The sequence below is a fragment of the Oncorhynchus mykiss genome, unplaced genomic scaffold, assembly GCF_013265735.2.
Source record: "Oncorhynchus mykiss isolate Arlee unplaced genomic scaffold, USDA_OmykA_1.1 un_scaffold_386, whole genome shotgun sequence".
Lineage (NCBI taxonomy): Eukaryota > Metazoa > Chordata > Actinopteri > Salmoniformes > Salmonidae > Oncorhynchus > Oncorhynchus mykiss.
The window spans coordinates 65,001-75,000 of NW_023493833.1; the positions used below are offsets into that span (position 1 = coordinate 65,001).

The 10,000-nt window shown below is 46.1% G+C and overlaps 34 non-coding genes across 34 annotated transcripts in view; all 34 read right to left on the reverse strand.

The window, feature by feature from the left end:
* Positions 1-33: 33 nt before the first annotated feature.
* LOC118954531 lies at positions 34-152 on the reverse strand. The gene has a single exon (XR_005044645.1). It is a non-coding gene; the product is annotated as a 5S ribosomal RNA (ribosomal RNA).
* Positions 153-329: 177 nt separating this feature from the next.
* Positions 330-448, reverse strand: LOC118954532. Its single transcript, XR_005044646.1, has one exon. It is a non-coding gene; the product is annotated as a 5S ribosomal RNA (ribosomal RNA).
* Positions 449-625: 177 nt separating this feature from the next.
* LOC118954533 lies at positions 626-744 on the reverse strand. Its single transcript, XR_005044647.1, has one exon. It is a non-coding gene; the product is annotated as a 5S ribosomal RNA (ribosomal RNA).
* A 177-nt stretch (positions 745-921) lies between these two features.
* On the reverse strand, positions 922-1,040 carry LOC118954534. The gene has a single exon (XR_005044648.1). It is a non-coding gene; the product is annotated as a 5S ribosomal RNA (ribosomal RNA).
* A 177-nt stretch (positions 1,041-1,217) lies between these two features.
* LOC118954470 lies at positions 1,218-1,336 on the reverse strand. Its single transcript, XR_005044598.1, has one exon. It is a non-coding gene; the product is annotated as a 5S ribosomal RNA (ribosomal RNA).
* Positions 1,337-1,513: 177 nt separating this feature from the next.
* On the reverse strand, positions 1,514-1,632 carry LOC118954535. Its single transcript, XR_005044649.1, has one exon. It is a non-coding gene; the product is annotated as a 5S ribosomal RNA (ribosomal RNA).
* A 178-nt stretch (positions 1,633-1,810) lies between these two features.
* On the reverse strand, positions 1,811-1,929 carry LOC118954536. Its single transcript, XR_005044650.1, has one exon. It is a non-coding gene; the product is annotated as a 5S ribosomal RNA (ribosomal RNA).
* Positions 1,930-2,106: 177 nt separating this feature from the next.
* LOC118954537 lies at positions 2,107-2,225 on the reverse strand. Its single transcript, XR_005044651.1, has one exon. It is a non-coding gene; the product is annotated as a 5S ribosomal RNA (ribosomal RNA).
* A 177-nt stretch (positions 2,226-2,402) lies between these two features.
* LOC118954538 lies at positions 2,403-2,521 on the reverse strand. The gene has a single exon (XR_005044652.1). It is a non-coding gene; the product is annotated as a 5S ribosomal RNA (ribosomal RNA).
* A 177-nt stretch (positions 2,522-2,698) lies between these two features.
* Positions 2,699-2,817, reverse strand: LOC118954539. Its single transcript, XR_005044653.1, has one exon. It is a non-coding gene; the product is annotated as a 5S ribosomal RNA (ribosomal RNA).
* A 178-nt stretch (positions 2,818-2,995) lies between these two features.
* Positions 2,996-3,114, reverse strand: LOC118954541. Its single transcript, XR_005044655.1, has one exon. It is a non-coding gene; the product is annotated as a 5S ribosomal RNA (ribosomal RNA).
* Positions 3,115-3,292: 178 nt separating this feature from the next.
* On the reverse strand, positions 3,293-3,411 carry LOC118954473. The gene has a single exon (XR_005044601.1). It is a non-coding gene; the product is annotated as a 5S ribosomal RNA (ribosomal RNA).
* A 260-nt stretch (positions 3,412-3,671) lies between these two features.
* On the reverse strand, positions 3,672-3,790 carry LOC118954542. The gene has a single exon (XR_005044656.1). It is a non-coding gene; the product is annotated as a 5S ribosomal RNA (ribosomal RNA).
* Positions 3,791-3,967: 177 nt separating this feature from the next.
* Positions 3,968-4,086, reverse strand: LOC118954474. The gene has a single exon (XR_005044602.1). It is a non-coding gene; the product is annotated as a 5S ribosomal RNA (ribosomal RNA).
* Positions 4,087-4,263: 177 nt separating this feature from the next.
* LOC118954543 lies at positions 4,264-4,382 on the reverse strand. Its single transcript, XR_005044657.1, has one exon. It is a non-coding gene; the product is annotated as a 5S ribosomal RNA (ribosomal RNA).
* A 177-nt stretch (positions 4,383-4,559) lies between these two features.
* Positions 4,560-4,678, reverse strand: LOC118954544. Its single transcript, XR_005044658.1, has one exon. It is a non-coding gene; the product is annotated as a 5S ribosomal RNA (ribosomal RNA).
* Positions 4,679-4,855: 177 nt separating this feature from the next.
* Positions 4,856-4,974, reverse strand: LOC118954545. The gene has a single exon (XR_005044659.1). It is a non-coding gene; the product is annotated as a 5S ribosomal RNA (ribosomal RNA).
* A 177-nt stretch (positions 4,975-5,151) lies between these two features.
* LOC118954340 lies at positions 5,152-5,270 on the reverse strand. Its single transcript, XR_005044468.1, has one exon. It is a non-coding gene; the product is annotated as a 5S ribosomal RNA (ribosomal RNA).
* Positions 5,271-5,447: 177 nt separating this feature from the next.
* LOC118954341 lies at positions 5,448-5,566 on the reverse strand. Its single transcript, XR_005044469.1, has one exon. It is a non-coding gene; the product is annotated as a 5S ribosomal RNA (ribosomal RNA).
* A 177-nt stretch (positions 5,567-5,743) lies between these two features.
* Positions 5,744-5,862, reverse strand: LOC118954342. The gene has a single exon (XR_005044470.1). It is a non-coding gene; the product is annotated as a 5S ribosomal RNA (ribosomal RNA).
* Positions 5,863-6,039: 177 nt separating this feature from the next.
* On the reverse strand, positions 6,040-6,158 carry LOC118954343. The gene has a single exon (XR_005044471.1). It is a non-coding gene; the product is annotated as a 5S ribosomal RNA (ribosomal RNA).
* A 177-nt stretch (positions 6,159-6,335) lies between these two features.
* On the reverse strand, positions 6,336-6,454 carry LOC118954344. Its single transcript, XR_005044472.1, has one exon. It is a non-coding gene; the product is annotated as a 5S ribosomal RNA (ribosomal RNA).
* A 177-nt stretch (positions 6,455-6,631) lies between these two features.
* Positions 6,632-6,750, reverse strand: LOC118954346. The gene has a single exon (XR_005044474.1). It is a non-coding gene; the product is annotated as a 5S ribosomal RNA (ribosomal RNA).
* Positions 6,751-6,927: 177 nt separating this feature from the next.
* LOC118954347 lies at positions 6,928-7,046 on the reverse strand. The gene has a single exon (XR_005044475.1). It is a non-coding gene; the product is annotated as a 5S ribosomal RNA (ribosomal RNA).
* Positions 7,047-7,223: 177 nt separating this feature from the next.
* On the reverse strand, positions 7,224-7,342 carry LOC118954348. Its single transcript, XR_005044476.1, has one exon. It is a non-coding gene; the product is annotated as a 5S ribosomal RNA (ribosomal RNA).
* Positions 7,343-7,602: 260 nt separating this feature from the next.
* On the reverse strand, positions 7,603-7,721 carry LOC118954496. The gene has a single exon (XR_005044624.1). It is a non-coding gene; the product is annotated as a 5S ribosomal RNA (ribosomal RNA).
* A 177-nt stretch (positions 7,722-7,898) lies between these two features.
* On the reverse strand, positions 7,899-8,017 carry LOC118954482. The gene has a single exon (XR_005044610.1). It is a non-coding gene; the product is annotated as a 5S ribosomal RNA (ribosomal RNA).
* A 177-nt stretch (positions 8,018-8,194) lies between these two features.
* LOC118954492 lies at positions 8,195-8,313 on the reverse strand. Its single transcript, XR_005044620.1, has one exon. It is a non-coding gene; the product is annotated as a 5S ribosomal RNA (ribosomal RNA).
* A 177-nt stretch (positions 8,314-8,490) lies between these two features.
* On the reverse strand, positions 8,491-8,609 carry LOC118954349. Its single transcript, XR_005044477.1, has one exon. It is a non-coding gene; the product is annotated as a 5S ribosomal RNA (ribosomal RNA).
* Positions 8,610-8,786: 177 nt separating this feature from the next.
* Positions 8,787-8,905, reverse strand: LOC118954479. The gene has a single exon (XR_005044607.1). It is a non-coding gene; the product is annotated as a 5S ribosomal RNA (ribosomal RNA).
* A 166-nt stretch (positions 8,906-9,071) lies between these two features.
* LOC118954350 lies at positions 9,072-9,190 on the reverse strand. The gene has a single exon (XR_005044478.1). It is a non-coding gene; the product is annotated as a 5S ribosomal RNA (ribosomal RNA).
* Positions 9,191-9,367: 177 nt separating this feature from the next.
* Positions 9,368-9,486, reverse strand: LOC118954450. Its single transcript, XR_005044578.1, has one exon. It is a non-coding gene; the product is annotated as a 5S ribosomal RNA (ribosomal RNA).
* Positions 9,487-9,663: 177 nt separating this feature from the next.
* LOC118954351 lies at positions 9,664-9,782 on the reverse strand. The gene has a single exon (XR_005044479.1). It is a non-coding gene; the product is annotated as a 5S ribosomal RNA (ribosomal RNA).
* Positions 9,783-9,959: 177 nt separating this feature from the next.
* Positions 9,960-10,000, reverse strand: part of LOC118954518 — a 119-nt gene continuing 78 nt past the window's right edge. Inside the window, exon 1 of the ribosomal RNA XR_005044632.1 lies at positions 9,960-10,000. This exon is cut by the window's right edge and continues 78 nt beyond it. This is a non-coding gene — a ribosomal RNA (5S ribosomal RNA).

A 10,000-nucleotide genomic window follows, 5' to 3' on the forward strand; every position in this document is an offset into this window, starting at 1 on the left:
AAAGAGTTGAAATTCCACAAGGCAGTGACAAAAAGCTTACAGCACCTGGTATTCCCAGGCGGTCTCCCATCCAAGTACTAACCAGGCCCGACCCTGCTTAGCTTCCGAGATCGGACGAGATCAGGCGTACTCAGGCCGGTGTGGCCGTAAGCGAAAGGCAATCTCAAAAAGTGGATGAAATTGCATATACTGTAGCCATAATTTGTAGCACAGATTGTTGGATGAAATACAAACTAACCTTGCTTACTTATTTCAAAGCGAGGGCACATATTTCAGCCTTGTGGGAAAAAACGGACAAAGAGTTGAAATTCCACAAGGCAGTGACAAAAAGCTTACAGCACCTGGTATTCCCAGGCGGTCTCCCATCCAAGTACTAACCAGGCCCGACCCTGCTTAGCTTCCGAGATCGGACGAGATCAGGCGTACTCAGGCCGGTGTGGCCGTAAGCGAAAGGCAATCTCAAAAAGTGGATGAAATTGCATATACTGTAGCCATAATTTGTAGCACAGATTGTTGGATGAAATACAAACTAACCTTGCTTACTTATTTCAAAGCGAGGGCACATATTTCAGCCTTGTGGGAAAAAATGGACAAAGAGTTGAAATTCCACAAGGCAGTGACAAAAAGCTTACAGCACCTGGTATTCCCAGGCGGTCTCCCATCCAAGTACTAACCAGGCCCGACCCTGCTTAGCTTCCGAGATCGGACGAGATCAGGCGTACTCAGGCCGGTGTGGCCGTAAGCGAAAGGCAATCTCAAAAAGTGGATGAAATTGCATATACTGTAGCCATAATTTGTAGCACAGATTGTTGGATGAAATACAAACTAACCTTGCTTACTTATTTCAAAGCGAGGGCACATATTTCAGCCTTGTGGGAAAAAACGGACAAAGAGTTGAAATTCCACAAGGCAGTGACAAAAAGCTTACAGCACCTGGTATTCCCAGGCGGTCTCCCATCCAAGTACTAACCAGGCCCGACCCTGCTTAGCTTCCGAGATCGGACGAGATCAGGCGTACTCAGGCCGGTGTGGCCGTAAGCGAAAGGCAATCTCAAAAAGTGGATGAAATTGCATATACTGTAGCCATAATTTGTAGCACAGATTGTTGGATGAAATACAAACTAACCTTGCTTACTTATTTCAAAGCGAGGGCACATATTTCAGCCTTGTGGGAAAAAACGGACAAAGAGTTGAAATTCCACAAGGCAGTGACAAAAAGCTTACAGCACCTGGTATTCCCAGGCGGTCTCCCATCCAAGTACTAACCAGGCCCGACCCTGCTTAGCTTCCGAGATCGGACGAGATCAGGAGTACTCAGGCCGGTGTGGCCGTAAGCGAAAGGCAATCTCAAAAAGTGGATGAAATTGCATATACTGTAGCCATAATTTGTAGCACAGATTGTTGGATGAAATACAAACTAACCTTGCTTACTTATTTCAAAGCGAGGGCACATATTTCAGCCTTGTGGGAAAAAACGGACAAAGAGTTGAAATTCCACAAGGCAGTGACAAAAAGCTTACAGCACCTGGTATTCCCAGGCGGTCTCCCATCCAAGTACTAACCAGGCCCGACCCTGCTTAGCTTCCGAGATCGGACGAGATCAGGCGTACTCAGGCCGGTGTGGCCGTAAGCGAAAGGCAATCTCAAAAAGTGGATGAAATTGCATATACTGTAGCCATAATTTGTAGCACAGATTGTTGGATGAAATACAAACTAACCTTGCTTACTTATTTCAAAGCGAGGGCACATATTTCAGCCTTGTGGGAAAAAACGGGACAAAGAGTTGAAATTCCACAAGGCAGTGACAAAAAGCTTACAGCACCTGGTATTCCCAGGCGGTCTCCCATCCAAGTACTAACCAGGCCCGACCCTGCTTAGCTTCCGAGATCGGACGAGATCAGGCGTACTCAGGCCGGTGTGGCCGTAAGCGAAAGGCAATCTCAAAAAGTGGATGAAATTGCATATACTGTAGCCATAATTTGTAGCACAGATTGTTGGATGAAATACAAACTAACCTTGCTTACTTATTTCAAAGCGAGGGCACATATTTCAGCCTTGTGGGAAAAAACGGACAAAGAGTTGAAATTCCACAAGGCAGTGACAAAAAGCTTACAGCACCTGGTATTCCCAGGCGGTCTCCCATCCAAGTACTAACCAGGCCCGACCCTGCTTAGCTTCCGAGATCGGACGAGATCAGGCGTACTCAGGCCGGTGTGGCCGTAAGCGAAAGGCAATCTCAAAAAGTGGATGAAATTGCATATACTGTAGCCATAATTTGTAGCACAGATTGTTGGATGAAATACAAACTAACCTTGCTTACTTATTTCAAAGCGAGGGCACATATTTCAGCCTTGTGGGAAAAAACGGACAAAGAGTTGAAATTCCACAAGGCAGTGACAAAAAGCTTACAGCACCTGGTATTCCCAGGCGGTCTCCCATCCAAGTACTAACCAGGCCCGACCCTGCTTAGCTTCCGAGATCGGACGAGATCAGGCGTACTCAGGCCGGTGTGGCCGTAAGCGAAAGGCAATCTCAAAAAGTGGATGAAATTGCATATACTGTAGCCATAATTTGTAGCACAGATTGTTGGATGAAATACAAACTAACCTTGCTTACTTATTTCAAAGCGAGGGCACATATTTCAGCCTTGTGGGAAAAAACGGACAAAGAGTTGAAATTCCACAAGGCAGTGACAAAAAGCTTACAGCACCTGGTATTCCCAGGCGGTCTCCCATCCAAGTACTAACCAGGCCCGACCCTGCTTAGCTTCCGAGATCGGACGAGATCAGGCGTACTCAGGCCGGTGTGGCCGTAAGCGAAAGGCAATCTCAAAAAGTGGATGAAATTGCATATACTGTAGCCATAATTTGTAGCACAGATTGTTGGATGAAATACAAACTAACCTTGCTTACTTATTTCAAAGCGAGGGCACATATTTCAGCCTTGTGGGAAAAAACGGGACAAAGAGTTGAAATTCCACAAGGCAGTGACAAAAAGCTTACAGCACCTGGTATTCCCAGGCGGTCTCCCATCCAAGTACTAACCAGGCCCGACCCTGCTTAGCTTCCGAGATCGGACGAGATCAGGCGTACTCAGGCCGGTGTGGCCGTAAGCGAAAGGCAATCTCAAAAAGTGGATGAAATTGCATATACTGTAGCCATAATTTGTAGCACAGATTGTTGGATGAAATACAAACTAACCTTGCTTACTTATTTCAAAGCGAGGGCACATATTTCAGCCTTGTGGGAAAAAAACGGACAAAGAGTTGAAATTCCACAAGGCAGTGACAAAAAGCTTACAGCACCTGGTATTCCCAGGCGGTCTCCCATCCAAGTACTAACCAGGCCCGACCCTGCTTAGCTACCGAGATCGGACGAGATCAGGCGTACTCAGGCCGGTGTGGCCGTAAGCGAGAAACTATCTCTTGGTGCACTATGTAAAGTCAAAGTGAGCCTGATTAACAGCTGTTGCATTTCCACCATTTAGATAAGCATCTTTGTGTCACTCAAAAAGTGGAAGAAATTGCATATACTGTAGCCATAATTTGTAGCACAGATTGTTGGATGAAATACAAACTAACCTTGCTTACTTATTTCAAAGCGAGGGCACATATTTCAGCCTTGTGGGAAAAAACGGACAAAGAGTTGAAATTCCACAAGGCAGTGACAAAAAGCTTACAGCACCTGGTATTCCCAGGCGGTCTCCCATCCAAGTACTAACCAGGCCCGACCCTGCTTAGCTTCCGAGATCGGACGAGATCAGGCGTACTCAGGCCGGTGTGGCCGTAAGCGAAAGGCAATCTCAAAAAGTGGATGAAATTGCATATACTGTAGCCATAATTTGTAGCACAGATTGTTGGATGAAATACAAACTAACCTTGCTTACTTATTTCAAAGCGAGGGCACATATTTCAGCCTTGTGGGAAAAAACGGACAAAGAGTTGAAATTCCACAAGGCAGTGACAAAAAGCTTACAGCACCTGGTATTCCCAGGCGGTCTCCCATCCAAGTACTAACCAGGCCCGACCCTGCTTAGCTACCGAGATCGGACGAGATCAGGCGTACTCAGGCCGGTGTGGCCGTAAGCGAAAGGCAATCTCAAAAAGTGGATGAAATTGCATATACTGTAGCCATAATTTGTAGCACAGATTGTTGGATGAAATACAAACTAACCTTGCTTACTTATTTCAAAGCGAGGGCACATATTTCAGCCTTGTGGGAAAAAACGGACAAAGAGTTGAAATTCCACAAGGCAGTGACAAAAAGCTTACAGCACCTGGTATTCCCAGGCGGTCTCCCATCCAAGTACTAACCAGGCCCGACCCTGCTTAGCTTCCGAGATCGGACGAGATCAGGCGTACTCAGGCCGGTGTGGCCGTAAGCGAAAGGCAATCTCAAAAAGTGGATGAAATTGCATATACTGTAGCCATAATTTGTAGCACAGATTGTTGGATGAAATACAAACTAACCTTGCTTACTTATTTCAAAGCGAGGGCACATATTTCAGCCTTGTGGGAAAAAACGGACAAAGAGTTGAAATTCCACAAGGCAGTGACAAAAAGCTTACAGCACCTGGTATTCCCAGGCGGTCTCCCATCCAAGTACTAACCAGGCCCGACCCTGCTTAGCTTCCGAGATCGGACGAGATCAGGCGTACTCAGGCCGGTGTGGCCGTAAGCGAAAGGCAATCTCAAAAAGTGGATGAAATTGCATATACTGTAGCCATAATTTGTAGCACAGATTGTTGGATGAAATACAAACTAACCTTGCTTACTTATTTCAAAGCGAGGGCACATATTTCAGCCTTGTGGGAAAAAACGGACAAAGAGTTGAAATTCCACAAGGCAGTGACAAAAAGCTTACAGCACCTGGTATTCCCAGGCGGTCTCCCATCCAAGTACTAACCAGGCCCGACCCTGCTTAGCTTCCGAGATCGGACGAGATCAGGCGTACTCAGGCCGGTGTGGCCGTAAGCGAAAGGCAATCTCAAAAAGTGGATGAAATTGCATATACTGTAGCCATAATTTGTAGCACAGATTGTTGGATGAAATACAAACTAACCTTGCTTACTTATTTCAAAGCGAGGGCACATATTTCAGCCTTGTGGGAAAAAACGGACAAAGAGTTGAAATTCCACAAGGCAGTGACAAAAAGCTTACAGCACCTGGTATTCCCAGGCGGTCTCCCATCCAAGTACTAACCAGGCCCGACCCTGCTTAGCTTCCGAGATCGGACGAGATCAGGCGTACTCAGGCCGGTGTGGCCGTAAGCGAAAGGCAATCTCAAAAAGTGGATGAAATTGCATATACTGTAGCCATAATTTGTAGCACAGATTGTTGGATGAAATACAAACTAACCTTGCTTACTTATTTCAAAGCGAGGGCACATATTTCAGCCTTGTGGGAAAAAACGGACAAAGAGTTGAAATTCCACAAGGCAGTGACAAAAAGCTTACAGCACCTGGTATTCCCAGGCGGTCTCCCATCCAAGTACTAACCAGGCCCGACCCTGCTTAGCTTCCGAGATCGGACGAGATCAGGCGTACTCAGGCCGGTGTGGCCGTAAGCGAAAGGAAATCTCAAAAAGTGGATGAAATTGCATATACTGTAGCCATAATTTGTAGCACAGATTGTTGGATGAAATACAAACTAACCTTGCTTACTTATTTCAAAGCGAGGGCACATATTTCAGCCTTGTGGGAAAAAACGGACAAAGAGTTGAAATTCCACAAGGCAGTGACAAAAAGCTTACAGCACCTGGTATTCCCAGGCGGTCTCCCATCCAAGTACTAACCAGGCCCGACCCTGCTTAGCTTCCGAGATCGGACGAGATCAGGCGTACTCAGGCCGGTGTGGCCGTAAGCGAAAGGCAATCTCAAAAAGTGGATGAAATTGCATATACTGTAGCCATAATTTGTAGCACAGATTGTTGGATGAAATACAAACTAACCTTGCTTACTTATTTCAAAGCGAGGGCACATATTTCAGCCTTGTGGGAAAAAACGGACAAAGAGTTGAAATTCCACAAGGCAGTGACAAAAAGCTTACAGCACCTGGTATTCCCAGGCGGTCTCCCATCCAAGTACTAACCAGGCCCGACCCTGCTTAGCTTCCGAGATCGGACGAGATCAGGCGTACTCAGGCCGGTGTGGCCGTAAGCGAAAGGCAATCTCAAAAAGTGGATGAAATTGCATATACTGTAGCCATAATTTGTAGCACAGATTGTTGGATGAAATACAAACTAACCTTGCTTACTTATTTCAAAGCGAGGGCACATATTTCAGCCTTGTGGGAAAAAACGGACAAAGAGTTGAAATTCCACAAGGCAGTGACAAAAAGCTTACAGCACCTGGTATTCCCAGGCGGTCTCCCATCCAAGTACTAACCAGGCCCGACCCTGCTTAGCTTCCGAGATCGGACGAGATCAGGCGTACTCAGGCCGGTGTGGCCGTAAGCGAAAGGCAATCTCAAAAAGTGGATGAAATTGCATATACTGTAGCCATAATTTGTAGCACAGATTGTTGGATGAAATACAAACTAACCTTGCTTACTTATTTCAAAGCGAGGGCACATATTTCAGCCTTGTGGGAAAAAACGGACAAAGAGTTGAAATTCCACAAGGCAGTGACAAAAAGCTTACAGCACCTGGTATTCCCAGGCGGTCTCCCATCCAAGTACTAACCAGGCCCGACCCTGCTTAGCTTCCGAGATCGGACGAGATCAGGCGTACTCAGGCCGGTGTGGCCGTAAGCGAAAGGCAATCTCAAAAAGTGGATGAAATTGCATATACTGTAGCCATAATTTGTAGCACAGATTGTTGGATGAAATACAAACTAACCTTGCTTACTTATTTCAAAGCGAGGGCACATATTTCAGCCTTGTGGGAAAAAACGGACAAAGAGTTGAAATTCCACAAGGCAGTGACAAAAAGCTTACAGCACCTGGTATTCCCAGGCGGTCTCCCATCCAAGTACTAACCAGGCCCGACCCTGCTTAGCTTCCGAGATCGGACGAGATCAGGCGTACTCAGGCCGGTGTGGCCGTAAGCGAAAGGCAATCTCAAAAAGTGGATGAAATTGCATATACTGTAGCCATAATTTGTAGCACAGATTGTTGGATGAAATACAAACTAACCTTGCTTACTTATTTCAAAGCGAGGGCACATATTTCAGCCTTGTGGGAAAAAACGGACAAAGAGTTGAAATTCCACAAGGCAGTGACAAAAAGCTTACAGCACCTGGTATTCCCAGGCGGTCTCCCATCCAAGTACTAACCAGGCCCGACCCTGCTTAGCTTCCGAGATCGGACGAGATCAGGCGTACTCAGGCCGGTGTGGCCGTAAGCGAGAAACTATCTCTTGGTGCACTATGTAAAGTCAAAGTGAGCCTGATTAACAGCTGTTGCATTTCCACCATTTAGATAAGCATCTTTGTGTCACTCAAAAAGTGGAAGAAATTGCATATACTGTAGCCATAATTTGTAGCACAGATTGTTGGATGAAATACAAACTAACCTTGCTTACTTATTTCAAAGCGAGGGCACATATTTCAGCCTTGTGGGAAAAAACGGACAAAGAGTTGAAATTCCACAAGGCAGTGACAAAAAGCTTACAGCACCTGGTATTCCCAGGCGGTCTCCCATCCAAGTACTAACCAGGCCCGACCCTGCTTAGCTTCCGAGATCGGACGAGATCAGGCGTACTCAGGCCTGTGTGGCCGTAAGCGAAAGGCAATCTCAAAAAGTGGATGAAATTGCATATACTGTAGCCATAATTTGTAGCACAGATTGTTGGATGAAATACAAACTAACCTTGCTTACTTATTTCAAAGCGAGGGCACATATTTCAGCCTTGTGGGAAAAAACGGACAAAGAGTTGAAATTCCACAAGGCAGTGACAAAAAGCTTACAGCACCTGGTATTCCCAGGCGGTCTCCCATCCAAGTACTAACCAGGCCCGACCCTGCTTAGCTACCGAGATCGGACGAGATCAGGGGTACTCAGGCCGGTGTGGCCGTAAGCGAAAGGCAATCTCAAAAAGTGGATGAAATTGCATATACTGTAGCCATAATTTGTAGCACAGATTGTTGGATGAAATACAAACTAACCTTGCTTACTTATTTCAAAGCGAGGGCACATATTTCAGCCTTGTGGGAAAAAACGGACAAAGAGTTGAAATTCCACAAGGCAGTGACAAAAAGCTTACAGCACCTGGTATTCCCAGGCGGTCTCCCATCCAAGTACTAACCAGGCCCGACCCTGCTTAGCTTCCGAGATCGGACGAGATCAGGCGTACTCAGGCCGGTGTGGCCTTAAGCGAAAGGCAATCTCAAAAAGTGGATGAAATTGCATATACTGTAGCCATAATTTGTAGCACAGATTGTTGGATGAAATACAAACTAACCTTGCTTACTTATTTCAAAGCGAGGGCACATATTTCAGCCTTGTGGGAAAAAACGGACAAAGAGTTGAAATTCCACAAGGCAGTGACAAAAAGCTTACAGCACCTGGTATTCCCAGGCGGTCTCCCATCCAAGTACTAACCAGGCCCGACCCTGCTTAGCTTCCGAGATCGGACGAGATCAGGCGTACTCAGGCCGGTGTGGCCGTAAGCGAAAGGCAATCTCAAAAAGTGGATGAAATTGCATATACTGTAGCCATAATTTGTAGCACAGATTGTTGGATGAAATACAAACTAACCTTGCTTACTTATTTCAAAGCGAGGGCACATATTTCAGCCTTGTGGGAAAAAACGGACAAAGAGTTGAAATTCCACAAGGCAGTGACAAAAGGCTTACAGCACCTGGTATTCCCAGGCGGTCTTCCATCCAAGTACTAACCAGGCCCGACCCTGCTTAGCTTCCGAGATCGGACGAGATCAGGCGTACTCAGGCCGGTGTGGCCGTAAGCGAAAGGCAATCTCAAAAAGTGGATGAAATTGCATATACTGTAGCCATAATTTGTAGCACAGATTGTTGGATGAAATACAAACTAACCTTGCTTACTTATTTCAAAGCGAGGGCACATATGGGAAAAAACGGACAAAGAGTTGAAATTCCACAAGGCAGTGACAAAAAGCTTACAGCACCTGGTATTCCCAGGCGGTCTCCCATCCAAGTACTAACCAGGCCCGACCCTGCTTAGCTTCCGAGATCGGACGAGATCAGGCGTACTCAGGCCGGTGTGGCCGTAAGCAAAAGGCAATCTCAAAAAGTGGATGAAATTGCATATACTGTAGCCATAATTTGTAGCACAGATTGTTGGATGAAATACAAACTAACCTTGCTTACTTATTTCAAAGCGAGGGCACATATTTCAGCCTTGTGGGAAAAAACGGACAAAGAGTTGAAATTCCACAAGGCAGTGACAAAAAGCTTACAGCACCTGGTATTCCCAGGCGGTCTCCCATCCAAGTACTAACCAGGCCCGACCCTGCTTAGCTTCCGAGATCGGACGAGATCAGGTGTACTCAGGCCGGTGTGGCCGTAAGCGAAAGGCAATCTCAAAAAGTGGAAGAAATTGCATATACTGTAGCCATAATTTGTAGCACAGATTGTTGGATGAAATACAAACTAACCTTGCTTACTTATTTCAAAGCGAGGGCACATATTTCAGCCTTGTGGGAAAAAACGGACAAAGAGTTGAAATTCCACAAGGCAGTGACAAAAAGCTTACAGCACCTGGTATTCCCAGGCGGTCTCCCATCCAAGTACTAACCAGGCCCGACCCTGCTTAGCTTCCGAGATCGGACGAGATCAGGCGTACTCAGGCCGGTGTGGCCGTAAGCAAAAGGCAATCTCAAAAAGTGGATGAAATTGCATATACTGTAGCCATAATTTGTAGCACAGATTGTTGGATGAAATACAAACTAACCTTGCTTACTTATTTCAAAGCGAGGGCACATATTTCAGCCTTGTGGGAAAAAACGGACAAAGAGTTGAAATTCCACAAGGCAGTGACAAAAAGCTTACAGCACCTGGTATTCCCAGGCGGTCTCCCATCCAA